Raw genomic sequence first — 22,031 nt, 5'->3', positions numbered from 1 at the left:
TTTGGAATTAAATCTTTTGAGAGATGAATGCTCTAGACTATTTAATGCTTCATCAGGTTTAGATACTTATAACTTGTAGAAAGTTAAAATGTTTTTCCTTTTGTTTCATATTCATTCCTTCTTCATTGTTGCTTTTGAAACAGACACTTGAAATACAAAAAAGATGTTAATGATCATCTAGCTCAGTTTTGGCACAGGACCACACTTTATTTTATTTTATTTTATTTTATTTTATTTTATTTTATTTTATTTTATTTTATTGCCTTCCTCCCATCAATGGGTGATAGCTAGAAGGCTTGCTCTGGAAGCTTTGAGAATTGATTTTGGACCCTCCATACTAGCCCATTTGCCAGCTGAGTACCCCTGAGTGACTTCCATCAACGCGTCATGAAGGAGAAGAATCACTCATTTGAATGCTACCAAATTATTGATTCATAAAATTACTAAATATAACACAAGAATTATTGTTTCAGGCAATTAAGTTTGTAAAGGATTTTTTTTTCTTAATGCATCAATAGGTAAATAGAATTTGGTACCTGGAATTGAGGTGCTAACATCACAAAATCTAAAATGAGTGACTTTGGTTTGGGGACAGGACAGCAGGCAAAAGATGATGAGCCTTGAAGTGACTGGTATAGAGGACTTGAAGGAGGTTGAAGAAAAAATTATACAGAAAGCTGGCAGAAAGTTTGGTAATACTGCCACCTGAGGTAACCTGAGAAATATAAAATGTACTTAATGAACTTGATAATCTAGCTAAGACGATTTCTGGGCAAAGTTTTGAAGGTGCCACCCTGTTTCTTCCAGCTGTCTACTGAAATGGGAGAAAAGAGAGATGAACTAAATAATCAACGGTTAAGACACTACAGACTGAGTGTAAAAGACTTTGGACTACCTTGTGAAGCAGGAGTTCTCCTCAAAGTAAGAGACAATCTCAAGGTAAAGATCAAATTTGAGGCACTCCCAGGAGAACACAGGCTCAGTGAATCCAGGCTGCAAGAAAAAATCTAAGAAAACTGGATTTTTTGGAAACTAGATGTTATGGGAAAAGGAAGAAAGGACTGGGAAGTTGTCAGAGGACAGATCCAAAGTCAGGAGCCATGTAGAATTCTACTCAGAGATCAAGAGTGAAACTTAATTAGAAAAATAAAAGCATCTGCCAAATTATATTTAAGAATTGCTAGGACAGTAATTGTTATGTGTGTCTCATTTTTGTCCTTATGGAACTGGAGTGTTTACTCTAGTTATCCTCTGCCTGTCTAATCTTTGACATTAGGTGAGTGTGGGATAGATAATTTGTCTCTTAGTTTCATCATCGAGTGACTTCCATTCTGCCACATGGAATAGTAGAATTATCCAGCTGAGCTCAGCTGGATGTCCTGACCAGAAAAAATTGTAGAATACAATAGAGTGATTGTAGGATTTTTACCACTAAGTTTTATGGTCATTTGTTCCACTGCAATAGATAACTGGGACACCAACATTCCCTTTTATAAGACAAATCTTTAACCAAAAAATGATGGCAAGGAGAAATGAAGTAATTTGCACACATTCATGCAATGATATGGGGGAGGATGGGGATGCAAAACCAAGACCCATGTCTTTCTCTTATTCCCACTATACCTCAGTGTCCTGACAAAGTGCATTTTTAAAAAAATATAATGCAATCTTACAATGTTTAGAAATCAAATAATCAATTTTATGAAAGTCAAACATATTTCTTATTAGTCTTTCTGTGTTTTTCTTTTTAGCACATTGTCTTCTACTATTTAACATATTGAGATTCTTCTCACATATGAAGATAATAAACATAGGTGAATTCTTAATTCTCAATGGACTTTAAAATAGAAACACATTATTGCTGTGATAAAGAGTAATGCCCTAATCTATTCCTCTGCCCCATTCGCTGTCATCCCTTATAACCAAAAACAATTTCATACCAATTTCCTGAGAAATCCAGCCCCAGGATCAAGAAGGATTTTCCTCGGATAGAATTTAAAAGCACCAATCCAGTAAATCAGCATTTCCGCCCTGAGGTATCTTCTTGGGAACTCCATTCTTTTCTTGTAGTCATTTCTTCTTTGTAGATTTGGTTTTGGGAGGAAGACATCCTACATTCTACATCAAGTAGCTGGGTTTCTCTCCCTTGTTTAACCTCGCGCTGGGGTCCTAGGTTGGATTCCCTGCACATTTCCCCTATCCACCTAGGGTTCTAGTCCCACCATGTTCTTGTAGATTCTGTATTCCAATCTGTCTTGAGAATTTTAGCCCCACATCAAGAATTATGTGACTTCTCTTCGATTTTCTTGGTGTTTCTGTAACCTTCTCTAGAGTCTTTGCTTTACTACTTGGCTGTTTTAACTTAAAGTTACTTAACACCTAACTTGATCACTCTTGTTGGTCTTTCTGGACACCAGCATGACAGCCTGCCTGTCTGTCCACCTGCCTTGATTCATTACTGCCTAGTATTCATCTTTATATTCTCCAGATGGACTGCTTTGTCTGTCTGGCTGGATTTCCATCACTCAATTCTCGTACAATTTCCAAGAGCTGATTTTATGTCAGTGTTAGTTTTTAGCCTCCCAATTCTATCCAATCTAAACTCTTCCTGCCATGACCAAGTCCTAGATTGGTTAGACAACAATTGCTATCCAATAGTTAATAGGTAATCCTATCACTCTAATAATTAAAAATATATTGTAAATCAGTTGTGCTAATAAAATTGTAATAAAAGTATACTTCTTTTCATAACTTTCAAGAAAATACTTGTGCTATGCTTTCTTCCTAGTCTTTGAGAAGAATGATAACTGACAGCCACAGATTTAGAAATTGAATCTCAGTGTTTTTAATGTGCACATTTTACAAAAGCTCTGACTTTTGGGTCACTCACTATTTAAGTGAAAGGGATAGTTTTTATACTTGCTTCTCAAAACAGCAATCTCACAGTAGAAAAATATGACATGCCTATTTATATATAAAGCCACAGCTTTTCTCTGTAATGCACTGAAATAAAGCATAAGACCACTATGTGTATGAGTTTTCCCTAGGGGAAAAAAAAGTTTGTAATTCTAAACTGGATTCTTGATTAAAGACTTAACATGACTAGAAAATAAATATGTATACCAGCTATTGTCATCATTTACAAAGTAAGAAAAAAAAACATGTTGCAGATTTTTTAAATGTTCTTCTTTATATTATATGTGGACTCTGTATTGATCTGGGTCCAATCAGGAGACAGAGGCACATACTAACGTAAGTTGGGGAAGTTCAAGATAAAGAAGGATTAAGCTATGATAGAATCATAACTATGAAAATGAAAGAGACTCTAAAGTGCACATTGAAGGATTTCTCTGCCTTTTCCTAAAGCAAAGAAAATGTACCCAAGTAAAGACATACTTCCCTCTACCCTACCCCAATCACCTCATCCAGGATAGGGTTCCGATCTAGCTTGAAGAGTGAAGAAGTTTGCTGGATTGTCTAAGCCAAAATAAGTTTACAGATATCAAACAAGCAGGGAAGAAAACCTCTGGGCTGGGACTGCATGGTCACCAAGGGACTGTGTGTTCTGGGTGCACAGATGGGGCAGAGTGACACTATATGTTCCCACATACCTGCTCCTTGACAGACAGCATGGCAGGAAGAAGGCAAAACAAAATACCACGTACCCTAACCAGAAAAGAGAAGCCCCTGTCCTCCTTTCTCCAGCGCCCTCTACTGACAAATGTAGTCATGCTCACTGTAAAGGAGAAAATGAAGAGTCAGCCCGTTATTTAGAGCAGGTATACCAAAGCTTGAACTCGGAATTGAGGCAAGACATTGATAACTGCCACAGACATCATATAGACTATCTCATCATGTTGTAAATATACATTCAACACAAAAGCAGGCAACCCTTTAGTGTCAGATATTTAGCCTATAAATATAACCAATATGCAGCAAAATTAATAATAATTATAACCATTTCAACATTTTAAAAGATTTATGTGGATACTACTGATGGTCTTGATATTTTAAAATTTTTGCTTTCAATTTATGTATTTTAATGGAGGTACTGGTATGGAGATTGAACCCAAGACTTCATGCATGCTAGGCATGCACCCTTCCACTGAGCTATGTACTCTACCCTCAACCCTGATCTATATCTAAGTTTCCCTCCACACTGGAGCTGATATAACCTTTGTTCTAGATAAGCTTATCTGTTCTGTCAGGAATGGTTGAAATTAAATTCCATGAATTTTACATCAATTTTTATATTTGGCTCTTATTATATATAAAAATAGACTTAATTGTCTTTCTTTTATTTTAGTTTCTATGCTGGTCTTCAAATACATGGCAGTGGCAATAATACATAGCAATAAGTGCTAAATTGTTATGTAGCTTACAGCAAATACCTGTCCACAAGTTAGTCTCGTAAGAAGCCACAGGCCACCCTTTGGCCTGATGTGATTACAGTTGCATGTAATCTCTCTGTGCAAGACATATTTCATTGTCCCACCATTGGCAAATGGGGACCCCATAGGACAGTAGGCATTTGTTGTACTATATAAAATGAAGATAATCCCAAAGAATTTGACCCCTTTTTGGTTATCTAAACATTCTGAATGAGAGATTAAACTCTACGGAAGAGAGTTTGCTGCCATAATAAATGGGAACCACTTTGATCTTCTTATATGAACAACAATGCCTTGACTAATTTAATGTGATTTTTGTCTCATTTTAAATTAAGGAATAATTTATATTGGTGGTCATTAACATAATGATATTTTTAAACTGAAGCGGTGTTTCTAAAAGCCTCAACTGGAACTCATTCTAGAATTTGATTCATATTTCTCATTTCCATATGAGCTAAGTGGTTCTGTTCTGGAAGTGTAGCCACAGAGTTAGCCTAGTTTACTAGCTAAAGGTGTGTGATCTAGAGTCAAAATTTTGAATTTTACAATTGAATTTCAGATTCACATGTATATATATTTTATTCATCCACTCTTTCAGCCAATACAAGAACCCTGTGCTACAGAAAAGGGACATAGCTGTGAACAAGAAGACTCAGCTCCTGCGGTCATAGACCTTACATTCTAGCTCTGAGAGGCACACATTAAATAGATGAATGTCAACTGAGCTATTGAAAAATTCGGTAAGTCGTTTGAAGAATCTTGGTGGGTACCATAAAAGATGGAAGGGAGGTCTGTTCTGCCCTGTGTGAAGCCTTGTCCAGGGAAATTACACTTAACTTCAAGTCTGAAAAATGACTAGGAATTGATAAAGGTGGGAGTTGTAGGGTTGAGTGAGTGGTCCAGGTAAAGGGAGTGACCCCCGAGGCATGGAATTGCCCTGAGTGATAGAGGACCTAACGGGAAAACAATGTTCTCAGGGAGCACATTGAGAAGCATCTGCAGAAGAGGCAGGGCTGCATCAGACACTATTTAAAATTATTTGGGAACTTACTAGTTGGAACAGACCTCACTGAATCTCATCTCCTTTCTGTAAAATGGAGAAAATAGTGCCTCTGTTTCAAAAATGTTCTAAAGATTAAGTAATAAAATATTTACAAAATCTTTGGCACAGAGTCTTGCCAGACTAAGCAATCTGTGAAGTATCTGCAAGAGCAGAGCAATGCAGTTTGTTTCCATTCGTTTATCTATAGGTTTTTTGTAATTTCCATTCTAATCATAACTTTTAAGAGTAGTATTTTTATATATTAGATTTTAAAAATCAATCTTGTCATTATTTGTATATTTAGAAGAGATTATATGAAGAGAGATGAGGAAGGCATTCTTTAAAGTATAAATGTGTTTAAATATATGTATATAAAATAAATACATATTTATATAAAAACTAGAATGTATATATTTTGGAATACAGATGCTCAAGTATTTCAGTACATAAATAATTTAGACTTTAATTTGAAGGATTGTGACCTGAGACATCTCCTTACTAGCATATTTCTTTTTTTCTTGAAACCATGCAAAACACAATTAGCCATGTGGCGTCTGTTATGTTTTACCTCACTGGGCTAGCAAAAACTGATTGATTTTTAAGGTATTTTTCAATATTCAAGTACATCAGCTTTGAGGTACAAGACACAACAGTGTAGTCTTCTTGTACCCCTGTTAAAGGAACACTGTGCCTAGGTGTCAAGGCAGCTTGACCTCATTTTAAGGGGAACAGGAACACCTCATAAAGGTGTTCAGTGATCCTCAGTGAACATTTTATTATTTAAGTGTTGTCAGAAGTGAGCCAGAAGTGGATATATTGGGTTTTTTTTTAAGTTTTCTGGTTTTTTAATTAAAGTTCTAAAAACTCTTTAAGCCTCAATTCTTTTACTTTGGCATTTATATTTTTCCCTTGGGGAGCATTTATGCGGTTTGTTCTTGACATTCCCTCTCTCCCATTTAGATTTGTTCCTCCAGGGTATTCTTCTTTTACATTGTGTTTTACACAAGGAACTGACAGCTCTGGCCTTGCTGAAAGGATCTATTGTCTGGTTTCCTCTGATGGAAATACTCAGCCAATGCTCCATTGACCTTTTGCATTTTCCCTCTTTACCTCTATTCTATCCTGGTTGCAACATGAGCTCTCCTTTCCCCATAACTCATAAGAAAATGAATGTATGATACTGCTACTGGAGAGTAGGTTCTTGTTTTATCATAGAAAACATTCAGAGACTAGATACAAGGTCAAGACAGTATAGTGAGGATTTATTAAGTGATAGAACACTCTCAAGGGGAGTGCAGGCAGACTCAGGTGAATAGCTGTGCTGAATTTCTTTGGCAAGTTGGTTATAGGGGTGTAAAAATGAATGGGCAGAATATTCATTGGTGATGGAGTGGTTTGGGATTTTATTCCTGGTTTTTCATCACAGCTCCACCCTCATGAGGGGAGGAGGGATTTTTGTTCTTATTTAGTCTGGATCAAAAGTGTCACAGCATCTATGCATGATGGGTACTTCTGCAAGCATAATATTATTGTAATGAAGACACAATGAGCAAAAAGTTGCATTAAGACACCAGAGATTCCCACTTTTCTTTGTCTGCCTCCAGGACATTTGTCACCCCAAGATGTATGGTTTCTTATCAGGCCAGAGGTTTCTACTTTTCTTTCTCTGCCTAAGGACCCTGTGTTCACAAGATGTATGGTTTCCTGCCACTTGGTTTGTAGCCCCCTTTCTCTGTTCATATCTAGCTATCTGCCTGCCCTAACAATCATAGAGAAAAATGTCAGAAGCATGAAAATCAAATGCTGGGGTTTGGGCCTGTACCACTGTGAAAGTCTAACCCTTAGTATCCTTAGAACCAAACAAACAAACAAACAAAAAGTATTTTGTGTGTCTTCTAAGAAGGTTGAAAAGAAAAAGTAATATTTATTGACTTCTTAGGAATAGTCTCATCAATTTCTTTATGGATACCAGAGAAAGGCTTGTATGCACGTGTATTTGGAGGTCAAAATCTCTTTATGCATAAGACCTAGGGTCCAGATATCAAAAGTCATCTGGCTAGACCTCTCATTGATAGCTTTTGAATGGCATCTACAATGGCAACCTCAGCGGCAGAACTAAAAAGAAAAACAAGGAAGGCATGTGACACTATGGAGTAGTCTTCCCCATTGCATGCTTTGACTGCCTCATTTAAGAAAATAGCTACCTCTTTTGCTTTTCAGACTTTCTTATTTATTCATTTTGTCTTTATTTTTTACACTGGCCCCCTCTATGGTAGTTGTAGAAAATAATAATAATAAACAGAAACTTCAATTAAATATAGTTGGAAGACCAGAAGAGGGAGTTCTCATGCCCTAAGACTACAGCAGAGTCTGATGGGAAGAAGAAAGACTCCTCTTCTTTCCTGGTCAGTCTAACAAAAACCCATGGACTCTTTATTTACTATGGCCTCCCTTCCCTTTTCTCTCTATGAAAGAGTTTTTCTTCCCTGGCCCTGCAGGGACTTCCATGTGGCCTGCCATGGTTGCAGAACTTGAATTGCAATTCTCTGCTGATCCTGAATAAACCATCTTTGTTGGAGAAATATCTGAAAGTCTATTTGTTTCAGGTCAATATAGTACTTAAGGAAAATTAATGAGTTTTGAAGGGAATGCTATTGTTAGTGGAGAAGAGGTTTTTATCTCATGCAGGAAAGAATTCAAGAGGAAATCACAGTAAAGTGAAAGCAAGTTTATTTAAAGAGATACACATTCCATAGACAGGCTGTCTCAGAAAGGAGGGTGGTGCTGAGATTCGAGGGTGATTAATTGTTATGGGATGGGTAATTTCAAATGCTAACAAGTGGGAGGATTATTTCAGCTGTTTTTGGGGAAGGGAAAGGTTTCCAAGAATTGGGTCCCTGCCCACATTTTGGTCTTTCAGATCATTTTCAGAACTGTCATGGAGCCTAGGGATGTGTTATTAAGCATGCTACTACATTATAATGAGAATATAATGAGTCTTAAGGTCTACTGGATGTCAAATCCTCTGCCATCTTGGGCCTAGTTTGCTCTAATCAGTTTATGTTGTATCCTCAACAGCTATGTCATTCATTTAATGATCATGCTCTGCTCCCTTTCCTCCTGTCTCACTGTCAAAATTAATTCATAAACACTGTGTTGTGTTTTTTTCTTTTTTTCCTACTCGAATAATATGGATACTACTGGAATGATTTTAAGGACAAACGAAAATTTTTAAGAGGTTACACTCTCCTCAGTGAAAATAAGGGAAGCAACTACTCTTTACCCTAGTTTTCTTAGCACAGTTGCATTAGAAAACTTGTCAAAACTTCTCATTTTTTTGAAATATATATAAATTATTTTAAAAACTAGGCAGACTTTTTGTCAGCTTTATGACCTATGAATGCCTTTCTCAAAGACATAGAAGCTGTCGCTTTGAAATGTAAATGTTAATGGAGATTGCATCACTACTTCCCAGTTTCTGTGAAAGGGTAGGATTTCAAGTTCAGTGGGTGCCTTGTTTCAAATTGGAAAACCACCTCCTGTTATGAAGATATGAGAAGTTTATTTTTCTTCTGGTAGCCAGTTAGCTAACACGTAGGGCCACCCCAATTACCAAGTATAGTTAAGGTGTACGTGTGTGTGACACATGGTGCTGTCAGGTCCTCTTACTGGAGGACTAGTTATTGTTCACCTTGAAAATGTGCATGTAATGAATTGTACCTGCTGGGTATAGAAAGGGATGAGTATTCTTTCCACATTTGCAGTCTCTTAGTGGACGGCCTGTGACTCACATCACATTCCGATTAAATGTTTTTAAAAAGAAACAACAGCCCCCAAATGGAGTCACCTATGCTAAGCCACACCAAGACTTAATACCAAACCTAACTGCAGTTGCAGTCTTTATTTCCCAGGAGTAGAATTTTAAACAAATCAGTTTGGAATTTCCTGACCAACCCTAGTGAAGTAATCTCCTTGATAAGGCATCCTGTCTACCCCTAAGAGAAGGGGACCTTGCCTGAAATAATCCACTGGTTTAATTTCCTTGTCCCACCAGCCTTCTGCCTATAAAAGCCTTCCTTTCTGTACAGTTCAATGCAGCACCAATTTAATTGTTAGATGGGGTGCAGCCCAATTTATGAATTGTTGAATAAAGCCTGTTAGATCTTTATATTAACTCAGTTGAATTTTGTTTTTAACAATGATTATTCAATAATAAAAGTGGCTTTAACAACAAAGTCCTACTGTATAGCACAGGGAACTATATTCAATACTTTGTAATAGCCTATAATAAAAAAGAATATGAAAAGGAATATATATGTGTATAGATAGATAGATGTGAATCACCATTTGTACATAAGAATTTAACACAACATTGTAAATCGACTATATGTCAATTTTAAAAAGGGGCAAATTCAAAAAATTAAAACAAAAAATTTATAATAAAAGTGTTTTTTATTTTCTCTACTATCTTTGTGGAGAGGATTTCTGGATTGGGACATTTTGTTTTTAATTATATTTCTGCAACACAATGTGGTTTAAAATACATAGATAAGCTTTAAAATGGGCATGGATAGCAGTCAACCAGGAAAAATATAATAAGCCCAAATGGATCCTATCTGAAATAAGTTTACTTCATTCTTTTCAAGACCTTGTCTGTGGATAAGGAAGAATTTGTTTAGAGGTGGAAAATCTAATCTATAGCATCAAGAAACTTGCTGAGACAGACAGAAACCCTATTTATCTTCATCATCATAATTTTCTGAACTTGTCATTACAGTTGGGCTAGTTGTAAATAAAAACAAACACAGTTAGTGATGATATAAAAGGATTTTCAGGGTATGATTCAATAATATATTTCAGAAGTGTCATTAAATGTTTTCTACTGTATCTTCCTGATTCATAGCACTTCTGAGAAATGAGAACTATATCAATAAGTAGGATCTAACAAAACTTTTATTAAAATTTATCGTGTAATACCATTTGCAAATCAATGTATTTATTACTATGTCCATAAAATGATATATACACTGCTTCACTAGGTGGAAGTCAGTGGTGGGTTCCATCAAAACTTTGGTTTGGTGTTTATTTGACTGTCTCTGCTATTGATGTACAAACAACAACTGGTTAGTTACTTCAATTAAATAGCCACATATGGCATGCTAATTATGAAATGTTGAAGAGTGATAATCCTTAATTTTAATGTAGTCATGGGAGTGAGGAATGAGAGACACAAGAAGGGCAAAAGGGTGGTGTGTGTCCAACACTGATGAATTGCTAGTGGGAAGTTTTCAGGTTGGACTCATCTGAGGGAATTTTTATCTATCTCACCAAAACCACAGTAGAGTAATTGTATATAATCCCCTCATTGATATAAAATAGGGCAGATCAGGAGAATACAAATATAACTCTGCTTCTTTTTTTATAATCAGGGTATAATCAAGTAATGTGTCTCTAGAAGATCATTTAAAGCTCATTTACTTTTGTTTTTTTGTTTTTTGTTTTTTGTAGGGGTAGGTAATTAGGTTTATTTACTTAGTTCTTTAATGGAGGTACTGGGGATTGAATCCAAGACCTCAAGCATGTTAGGCATGCATTCTACCACTGAGCTATAAAACCTCCCCTACTACTTTATCTTCTTGATTACAGAAAAGATTCTGTGAAATGGGAACTATGCGTGGACTTTGATCTAAATCTTCTATTTACAGATACTGAGTAAGTCCTGAAACTTGCCCAGACTTGCTGACACAATGGAGAATCTTGGAGGAATCACAGACTAAGAACTGTCATGATGTAGACATTCTCTAAAAAGAGGGATTTTTTTATTCTTTTGTAGATGTAGAGGAGGAACTCTTTTTTCCTCTTCCCTTCTAGGTTCTTTGGCTGATCTAAACATTGAATTGACAAAGGACAGATTAACAGGAAAAAATGAAATATAATTCGTACTTCCAGGAACACCAAAGATTTGAGGTTTCCTGGCAGGAAATTGAAGCTTATATGCCACCCTAAGTTTAGGAGAAGTGAATAGGAGTCTGGGACTTCAAAAAGGAAAAAGACAATTCATGGAAAGGTAGAAAGAGCAAAAGTTTGGTAAACAAATGTTTGTCATGCCACTCAGATAAGTCTTTCTGATGTAAATAGTCATCTCTGGTAATAGCTCTCTTCCTGGTACAAGCCCCCATCTAAATTATTTTTGGCAGTTTAGGAAGTTAGAAAATCATCTTGAGTCTGTTGGGCCTTGAGTGTCTTCATGCCTTCATACTCAAAATAATCCATGTATCAGAGTGGAACATTCTGAGGCAGCCTACCCTGAACCCCATCATAAAATTACAGAATTACCTGGGACTGACCAAAGAGGATTCAGAAAAAATTTGGAGAAGACAAAAGAAAAGGCTGAATATTTCTAACAATTAGACATACTCACCTCAAAGTATACTAAAATTTTCCAGGACAAAGTGCCATCAATAACAGACTACATCTTCTGCCCCATTACTTACTCATCCTCAGATCTGGTCATTAGGCCAGGACCTCAGGCTGCTCATCTGTATCCAGAGACAAAAGGATCCACAACAAACATGGATCTGCCTCTTCATCCTCAAGCAGAAGTGCAACTCTAACATTTTTCATACATTCCATGCACATTCCATGGCCCAGCCTTGCCAACATGTCTTGAGGGCACCTGGGAGGGTACCAGCCTTGCACATCTGAACAGCCCTGGGTACAGTTTCCCCATGAAACATCAGGTCTTCTCACTTCCTCATCAACTGTACATTTGGTGACATTTCTGCCTGCATCACATCTCTCTCACTCAGTGAGATAGTCTGAGTGCCAGTTTTGCTTCTTAGCCCAACTTTTTAACTCCATTTAGTGGCTAAGCATCACAAAGTGGGGTTAGGGAAGTGGGCAGAGCTACAACTGGGCTCATGCCTAGGCTCTGGGACCTGGGTCATATGGTTAGGTTCCATGAGATACTGTTTTAAAGTCCAAAGATTCTGGATGAGAGCAGAAAATGTGACCTATATGACATGTCCTTAGCTTTTCTGTCCCTCATGGTATCTCTCTAGTATTTCTAAGGTATAGAAAATTTACCAGAAGAATCAACTTACTTCTCCAGCCTAGCTGGTCTCTGTGGTTCACAGGGAAGACACAGCAAATGCCTCTCAGGTGGCCGGTGTGGGGAGGCGAGGTGCAAGAGGTGTTGGGTACCTTTGCCCCTTCCCTACGGTGTATCCTCCTCACCTATTATTCTCCGATAGAACTGCACTTCATTCTGATGAAAACCCCAATATCAGATAGGACCCAATGAGTTTACTTCTATTCAACTAACTTTGTGTGAGTCAACTTATAGTTCCTCATAGGAGTGCTCAGGTAAACATCACTAAGCCTTAAAAACTAGGGGAGCAAGAGAAGAAACCACAACCTGTGGTAAGGAAGGAGGTATAGATGAATGGGGCATGTCTACTTTCTGGGTCTTAGTTTAGTATATCTGAAATCAGTCAAGCTCATGTTGTTTTTTGTTTTTTTACTTTTTTCCATTGAGGAGTGAAGGATGGAAGTTTCCATTTTTCAACATCCATGTAACATGCTCTTAAACACTAATTCATATTTATGTTAACTGTGTTTACTTCTTAGGACAAAGTTAGGGCACCTCTATTTTCTAGGTGAAGTTATAGTTTGAATCTTTTAATTATAATGAAAGGAACATTTCAGGATACTAAGAGACATGTCAAAAACCTGTCAAAAAGGTTGTATTTGCCTTTTTATTTTCTTTCAATTTCAATAGACAGAATATATTTAAATAAAACCTACACTGTTTTCACGATTCTGTATGACAGGAAGGAGATTTCACTTGTCAGAGAATCCTGAGCCCGCAGTGTGGCATTGTTCCTTTGTAATTAGGAGCTGACAGTAGCGAGAGCATCAGGGTATTGGGAGAGACTATGTGGGCTCCTGCTCCAGCAAAATGGGGAAGGTGTCTCCTCTACTCTTATTTTGTATCTCAGGGAGAGATTAAGAACATCAGTTAACTCTACCCACAACTTCAACTAATGGACTGATTCAATTAACCCACTCTCCGGCAAAATTCCCTCTCTTACTAAGGGACACGTCTCCTTCAATAGATTACAGAAAGAAATATTCAAGCAGGGCATTTGCATGCATTATTTATTTTTCTTCAGTGCCCGTATCCTATAAGGAAGGATGTGATGACTTTAATGGGAACAATGACCACAATTTAGTATTAATTTCTGTTTCTTTATAAAGGACACATCATTGCACGGTGGGTAATAGAAAGATAAAGCCATGGAAGCAATTCCCTGAGGACCTACCATAATCCCATTTAATAAAATAAATTTATTTTAGCTATATAGTGTGAATTCTGTTATTGCCAATTAATTATTTGATTGTCTTTATAACACCTAAGATCTTGTAAAATGACCTTGGAATATCATTTGAGACAGAATCCTCAAGCAAGTAGATCTCTACAAACTATTATGCTCATAATCCCAAAGCTCCATGCTGCCAGTTTAGCAAGATTCTCGTAGAATAATAGTTTCGGTACGGTGGTGCTACATTACTCCTAAGATCCTACACTAATTACTGCAGGGATGGTACAATAACCAAGACACCACATCATTCCCACCTAACTTTGAACCTAAAGGAAATTGGACATGTATACAGATGGCTTTAATAATACTTATAATCAATAAGATCTGTGTGTACTCTGTAAGCAACAAAGATCTATACAAAAGCAAATGAACTGTTGTTTTCCTATTATTACTCATAGAAGAGAGAAATAACATTTTATAGGCATTTGAGGGGGGAACAATAAATTTTCCTGGTAGAGGATAGTTAGTTAACCAGTTAGTTAAATTTTTTATGTGTTTGGCATCTTAAAGAATAATAGATATTTTTTCACTAGCAGTGACTTGATGGAAATCTCATTCTAGTTTAAAGAAAAGAATGACCAAAAGACAGATGGGTAGGAAATCATAGGGTTTGTTTAGAGAAAAAGTAAGCCAGTTTAGCTAGTGTTTAACATCATAGAAGAAAACACCTAGGAAAAAAAGACATGAATCTTGAAATGAGGGAGCGTGATTAAATACCAAGAAAAAGTATTTATGCCCTATTTCAGGAGCTTTGGCAAATTATAAATATTGTTGAGCAAAGAACTAGCCAGACTTGAACAATGAATAATGAAGACATTTTGGGAACACAGTAGTAAGTAAGGGCATATCAAAGTGGAATATGAGTTAAGATGTGTAATGGGTTGACTAGTGTCTCACAAAGATCATGTCCACCTAGAACTTCAGAATGTGACCTTATTTAGAAAATGTTATTTGGTAAGGATCTCAAAATGAAGTCATTTTGGATTTAGTATAGGCCATAAATGCTATGACCAGAGTCCTTATTAAGAAGAGAAGATACAGAAAGACACAGACAAGAAGGTGATGTAAAGATGAAGGCAGATTGGAGTACTGTGTATACCAGTCAAGGAATGTAAAGGGTTGCCAGCAACGACCAGAAGGTAGGAGAGAGGCATGAGGTGGTTTCTCCCTCAGATCTTTCAGAAGGAACAAACCCTGCTAACACTTTGATATTTAAGCTCTGTCCTCCTGAACTAAGAGAAAATAAACTGTTTTAAGGCACTTAATTCTCAGTACTTTGTTATGGCAGCCCTAGAAGACCAATATAAGAGTCTATAACATACTGTTCTTCATCATGGCTGCACCAAACTACATTCCCACCAACAGTGTAGGAGGGTCCCCTTTTCTCCACACCCTCTCCAGCTTTTACTGATTATGGACTTTTTAATGATGGCCATTTTGACTGGTGTAAAGAGAGACTTCATTGTAGTTTCAATTTGCATTTTGCTGATAATTAGTGATGTTGAACATTTTTTCACATGCCTATTGGCCATTTGTGTGTCTTCATTGGAGAAATGTTTGTTTAAGATTTCTGCCCATTTTTCAACTGGGTTATTTGTTTTTTTGTTATTGAGTTGTATGAGCTGTTTGTTGGAGAGTCCTTAAAAAACTAAAAATAGACTTATCATATGATCCGGCAAACTCACTCCTGAGGATATATTTGGAGGAAACTCTAATTTGAAAAGATACATAGACCCCAATGTTCATAGCAGCACTATTTACAATAGCCAAGACATGGAAACAACTTAAATGTCCATCAATAGATGATTGGATAAAGAAGTTGTGATATATAGATATAGATATAGATATAGATATAGATATAGATATAGATAGAATACTACTAAGCCATAAAAAAGAATAAAATAATGCCATTTGCATCAAAATGGATAAACTAAGAGATTGTCATACTAAGTGAAATAAGTCACACAGAGAAAGAAAAACACCATGATGCCATTTATACATGGAATCTGAAAAAATGACACAAATGAACTTACTTACAAAACAGAAACAGACTCACAGACATAGAACACAAAATTATGGTCACCAGGTAGGGAGGCTGAGGTATAGGGTAGAGGGACAAGATGGTGATTCAGGATTTAACTAACAGATACTAACTAGTGTACAAAAATAGATAAACAACAAGGTCTTAGCATTGGAAATGATATTCAGTATCTTGTAATAGCCTTATAAATCACAAATCTTAGAATGCCCCTGTCTACATGACACCATAACTATTAAAGTAAGCTGCAGTGTAAGACAGTCCAACATAACTAGTCCAACAATCTCAGAGGGTGATGGTCTCCTTTATCAAAAATGATAAATTTAAATTTAGAGAGAGAGCTTTTTGAGAAGTAAATAAAAAATAATGTTTCCTAACAATTACAAATTGTTACAACTTATAATTCAATTACAAACTGAGAAGACCCAGCCTGGTACAGGTTTTGGCTGCAGGCTGTAGTTTACTGACCCCTGTGTAGAAAACAAGTATAATGAAACGTGGTAAGTGGTATAATAGGGGTATGTGTACAGCACAAAATAGGCACATGGTGGGAGAAGCAGTTTACTCCCATTGTGTATTGGGAAAGCCTTTCTAACTTCTATTGTGAATTGGGTTTATTTGGTCTTTTTCAGACACACACAAATAAAGTTTGCTGTCTTGTGGTTTGGGCCACAGGCTCCTCCAGGAAGAGACTCCATTGTTTGTTCCTATTTGTATCCACCGTGTTGACTACAGAGTATGTCAATTAGGAGATGCTAACTCATCCTGAAGAATGGAGGACCTGACTCCTGGATACTGACAAGCTATCAAATGTAAATAGAAATCATTAAAAAAGGGTGGTCTTGATCTCAGGAAAAATACTGGTGTTGGCAACATGGATTTAGGTAGTCAACATGGATGCAATTACTGAAATTCTGGAATTGACTGAGAGCCTGGAGGGGAAGACTATGCCAAAGGGAAAGACCTGAAGATGTTATTTGATAAATACAAGCACCATGTTGGTTGCTGTGAGAGGACAGACAGTCATTCCAGATATACTAACCACAGAGCCAAAGAGATATCTTAAATCAATATGTTCAATAAATTGGTGAAACAGAACTTTATTGTAACTCTGACTTTCTCTGGTTTTTTCCTGTTTGGCCCATCACTTATGGGAAATGTCAAGTGATTCTGAAGACCACCTGGAGTTGCTTTAACTTCAATCCCCTAAGAAGCCTCAAAAGGTCAAGTATCATCTCCTACTGCCTCTCAGATGCCTTTACATCATACTGAGTTCTTAGTTAATCTTTCCCATCCCTGTGAAATTCACATGTGCCAGTGCCCTAGGTAGAAATAACACACATTCTTTCAATTTTGGAAACCGAGCCTTTCCTCATGCACTCAAGGGGATAATCCCACATTTTAAAAATAGATTTAAAAATATTGAAAGCTATAAAGATTAGAATAACTTTTTCACATTTCCCTAAAAGCACATTATGCAGTAGTAATGTACACTGTCTTTAAAAAATATATGAATTTAAGTTTCAAAACTAAGGGAAGGAATCATTTTAAGTGAATTTAGAGAACCATATTCAACAGGATATTGTAGTATTTAAAAATGCATGCACAGTTATAAATGTATACACAGAAACCTAAGTGCACACACATATGCACACAAGTACCGTTTGTGTTCGTTACTGATAACAGCTCAGCAAAAGTAATAAAAGCTTTCACTGAGATCTTACTGAATGCTGAGAATGAACTAAGTCCAAATATTAGCTTCTTTACCCTACCACCAGCTCCATGAGGTAGATAATATTTTTTACATTTTTCAGTTGTTACTTTATATAGCCAACACAAGTAACATTTTAAAGGAATCTCAACATAAGCCAAAAACTTACTCTTTTTTTATGATTCTTTTTAATTAATCTTTCCTGATTATTTTATTTTATTTTATTTTACTTTTTAGAGGGGAAGATAATTAAGTTTTTATTTATTTATCCATTAGAGGTACCAGGGGTTAAACCCAGGACCTCCTGCATATTAAGCATTTACTCTACCACTGTGCTCTACCCTCCTGCCTCTCAAAAACTTATTCTTCAATTTAATTCAAGGAAGTATTTATTTAGCACCTTCTATCTGCTAGTCAGGGTGCCATATGCTTAGACAAAATGCCTCACTTCTGCATAAGAAAGATACATTAACACAATTACTGACATAAAAGGAGCTATTTGCCCCCAAGGGAAATGTCAGTCTCCATACTAGAAGACAGAAAGCAAACTGTATGAACTTTTTCAAAAGGGAGAGTTTCAGCTTCTTTAAAAAAAAAAAAAAAGAATTCATAGCAGCACTATTTACAATAGCCAAAACATGGAAACAACCTAAATGTCCATCAACAGGTGACTGGATAAAGAAGATGTGGTATATTTATACAATGGAATACTACTCAGCCATAAAAACCGACAACATAACGCCATTTGCAGCAACATGGATGATCCTAGAGAATGTCATTCTAAGTGAAGTAAGCCAGAAAGAGAAAGAAAAATACCATATGAGATCGCTCATATGTGGAATCTAAAAAACAAACAAAAAAACAAACAAACAAACAAAAACAAAGCATAAATACAGGACAGAAATAGACTCATGGACAGAGAATACAGACTTGTGGTTACCAGGGTGGGCAGAGGGTGGGAAGGGATAGACTGGGATTTCAAAATTGTAGAATAGATAAACAAGATTACACTGTATAGCACAGGGAAATATACACAAAATGTTATGATAAATCACAGAGAAAAAAATGTGACAATGAGTGTGTATATGTCCATGAATGACTGAAAAATTGTGCTGAACACTGGAATTTGACACAACACTGTAAAATGATTATGAATCAATAAAAAAAAAGAGAAAAAAAGGGAAAAAATCAACAGCCAGTTACTAATAGAGCATCATTATTTTTCATGTTCCCTTATTCTTTCCCTTTTCCTTCTTTTCTTTCATCTGGCTTCCCCATAGATCTTGGCTCTGTCTTTTCTATTTCAAATATCCCTGGCTTAATTCAAAATGGAATCATATGAGGAGTGAAATTGTTCAAATGTCTTTCTTGCTGTTCCCCGAAACATGCTATTCACTCCTGTTTAATTTTAAGAACTTTGCTGCTAATTTCTTGTGGGGGGGAGATAAAACTAAAGATGGGAGTGGGAGTGGGAGGCTCTGGGGTCTGGATGAGCTGCCAGCATGTCCTCTGCCTGCCTGACACTGGGCTTCCAGGCATCCTGTGCAACCCTGCTGGGGCCAGCGCAGCTGTGACCCTGGCTGCAGAGGGGAAGGAGGGGGCTACAGCCTGAGTCTTGGGAGTCACAAGTGTATCTTTCCAAGATCTTCACCCTGAGGACCTGATGGGGGTGCCTGGAAGTAAAGCCCACAGAGTGCACCCTCTTCCCCCCTCAGGCTGCCTCCTTGGAGTTCCTCACTCTCACAATCTACACTCAGTCTCCAGTCTACACCAGCTTCTGGCTCCAGCAGCTTCTTCTCCAGAAAACTGAAAAAGGCCTTTCAGCTGTGTTAGGTCAATAATAGGAAGTGTCGCGGTCTGAAGTTTCTTTTGGGGTGTCCTTTTACATATGCCTGGATATTTTTGCTCTTTGTGTATTTCAACATCAGTGAGGTGACTCAGTTCCTTAAGAATGTGTCCATCAAGAGTCTGGGCCCCAGTGGATCATTTCCCCCCCAAATTCTATCCATGTTTCACTCCAAGTCTGGTATGAGAGTCATGGTTCAATGCAAACAAAATTATGATGTGATAGATCGTCCTATTAGATATTCAGAAGAAGGCCATGTGAAATTCTCTTCTGAACTGATTTTTAATGAAAGTGATCAGCAATTGTAATACTAGGCCATCAGAAACATGGCTTTAATATGCTTCTGAGTAACTTCTTGGGCTACCCTGGAGATTTATCAGACACAGTAATGCAGCAGGTAAAGAAAAGTCTCCACCCAACGGATCTGCCCATCTCTAGTGCTGTTATTTGCTTTTACAGTGAAGCTTTGTCAGTCTCACTCAGGACAGTGCACAGAGTCATAGATGGGACACCAGCACATCAACTCCATGAAATCATCTTTGTGGATAATGATAGGGGTTTTGACTACTTGAAAGGAGAGCTACATGAAAATGTCCAAAAAGATCTAGATGGAAAAATTAAAATAATAGAAATACAAAATGTGAGGGACTGATTGGAGGAAGAATGATTGGAGGAGCCCATGGTCCAGGAGATGTTCTGGGCAGCCACTGTGGACAGCCATTGTGAAGTCAATATGATGTAGCTGCAGCTCTCACTGGCTGTCACCCAAGAGGACTAGCAGACTGAGGCTTTTCCAGAGGTTGATATTATCAGCATGGACACTCTCATCTGCAGCCCATTGCCCCCTATGGTAAAGGAAGGATTCATCTGGGAGCAGCATTTCAAATGGGATCTTGTTCTCCTTTCTGAGCTAGGAGGACCAGAAGGAGCTACTGCACCAATAAAGTCACTGACAATGGCTGGAGGATTGTCTGTCATGAATAAACACTATTTTAATGAACTGGACTGGGTGACAGTGGTATGGATATCTGGAAGGGGAGAGACAATTTAGAAAGATCATTTAGGATCTGAATTTAGAAATATCATTTAGGATCTGAATCTGAATTTAGAATCTGAATATCATTTAGGGTCATGCTACACTGGAAAAAGGTCATCACTAACATCATTTAGGATCTTGGGAGGTAAGCTCTTTATCATCCTTTACTCTTGAGTAGGAGACGTCTGAAAAAGGTGACCACATGGCTCTCCAAAAGGCCAGGACACTGACACCATGACATAACCCTGAGGTTGGCACACATTTGGTTGAATGGATATAAAAAGCATTATTTTTCCTTAAGACCTGATCTGAGAACCAAATGCTTTAGAAATATCAGTGAGTGTGTTGAACTGAGGGAACATTGGGTTTAAATGATTTAAATGGGTATCTGGATAATATTTACTGAGAGATACAGATACCAACACAAGAACAATTTGAAAGTGGGCACAATTAGTATGAGTATTAAGAAACTGTGGCGTAGCCCAGAGGAAAATCAGAGACCTGAGAAGGGTCTGATCTAAGTCAGGACTTATTTTATCTCACACTATGTGCTGGAATTTTTTGTTTGGCAAGTTGGATATAAGTGCTGCAGCAGTAAAAAAAAAAAAAAAACCCAACAAATAAAAGATTCTAGTTCCATCCATTGTTTCATTCTCATCAGTGCTGTATTTATTATGTGTAAGAAAGTTTAGCAAACACCAGGTATCCAAAGATGAATAAGACTAAGCTTGTTTCCCCAAAAGAACATACAGTATACCATAGGAGACAAATACACAGATGATCATGCTGCCATTTATTCATTCAATAGACATCAAGGTGAAGATGGAGAGAAATTAAAGGATGACTCCCAAAGGATGGAAGTAAATGTTGACTTCACCAAAGATGGCAGGATAAGTTGGAAGAGTACAGCTGACAAGAAAGATGATATATTAAAAATGTGAAAGACAAAATACAAAATGTGTCATGCATTTAAAATGTTTTTGTGACGAAATGAATATATCCAGAAGATTGTTACATCAGTAGATTGATAGCTATGGAAGCTATCAAAGCTGATGCTAAAAACTTCATTTCATCCCAGTCTAGTGGGAAGACATTATACCACAAGACAATGGGAAAAAAGAAAAAGAAAAAACAGACTTCGTAAAAGTTTGCATTGTAATGGGGAGTCAATTTAGAATGTATTGTGTGTGACCTTGCATAAGTCACTTCATGTTGGTTCTCAATTTGCTCTTTAGTGAAACTAGAAAATAAAACTAAGAATTTTTTTCCAACACTAACATGTATTCTGAATGAATTCTGTTTTGTTTTTTTTAATCTTTGTTTATCCCTTGGTCTCCCCCAAACTCTGCGAATATTCTTTTAACACACAATAGAATCAGTAAGGTTAACATAATGGGAATTTTTTTTTTTAATGTCAGTTTGCTACGGAATTGCTTACTGATGGATCATGCTATATAGGAAAAAGGTCATCACTAAACAATTTTAAAAGCTGCTCCTTCTCTAAGCTGAAAAACCATTTATTTCCCTTTCCCCTCCAGCTGGGAGGCATTTGTGCTGCCGGAAATCCAAAGGACGGCCCCCTG

At 37.0% G+C, this 22,031-nt stretch overlaps 1 pseudogene; it reads left to right on the top strand.

Annotated features, from left to right (window-relative positions):
* Positions 1-819: 819 nt before the first annotated feature.
* LOC102537186 (polypeptide N-acetylgalactosaminyltransferase 11-like) lies at positions 820-20,902 on the top strand (annotated as a pseudogene).
* The last annotated feature ends 1,129 nt before the right edge of the window (positions 20,903-22,031 follow it).

The sequence above is a fragment of the Vicugna pacos genome, chromosome 14, assembly GCF_048564905.1.
Source record: "Vicugna pacos chromosome 14, VicPac4, whole genome shotgun sequence".
Taxonomy (NCBI): Eukaryota; Metazoa; Chordata; class Mammalia; order Artiodactyla; family Camelidae; genus Vicugna; species Vicugna pacos.
The sequence above is the reverse complement of the archived record's forward strand: the minus strand, read 5'-3'. Positions and strand labels throughout refer to the sequence as shown.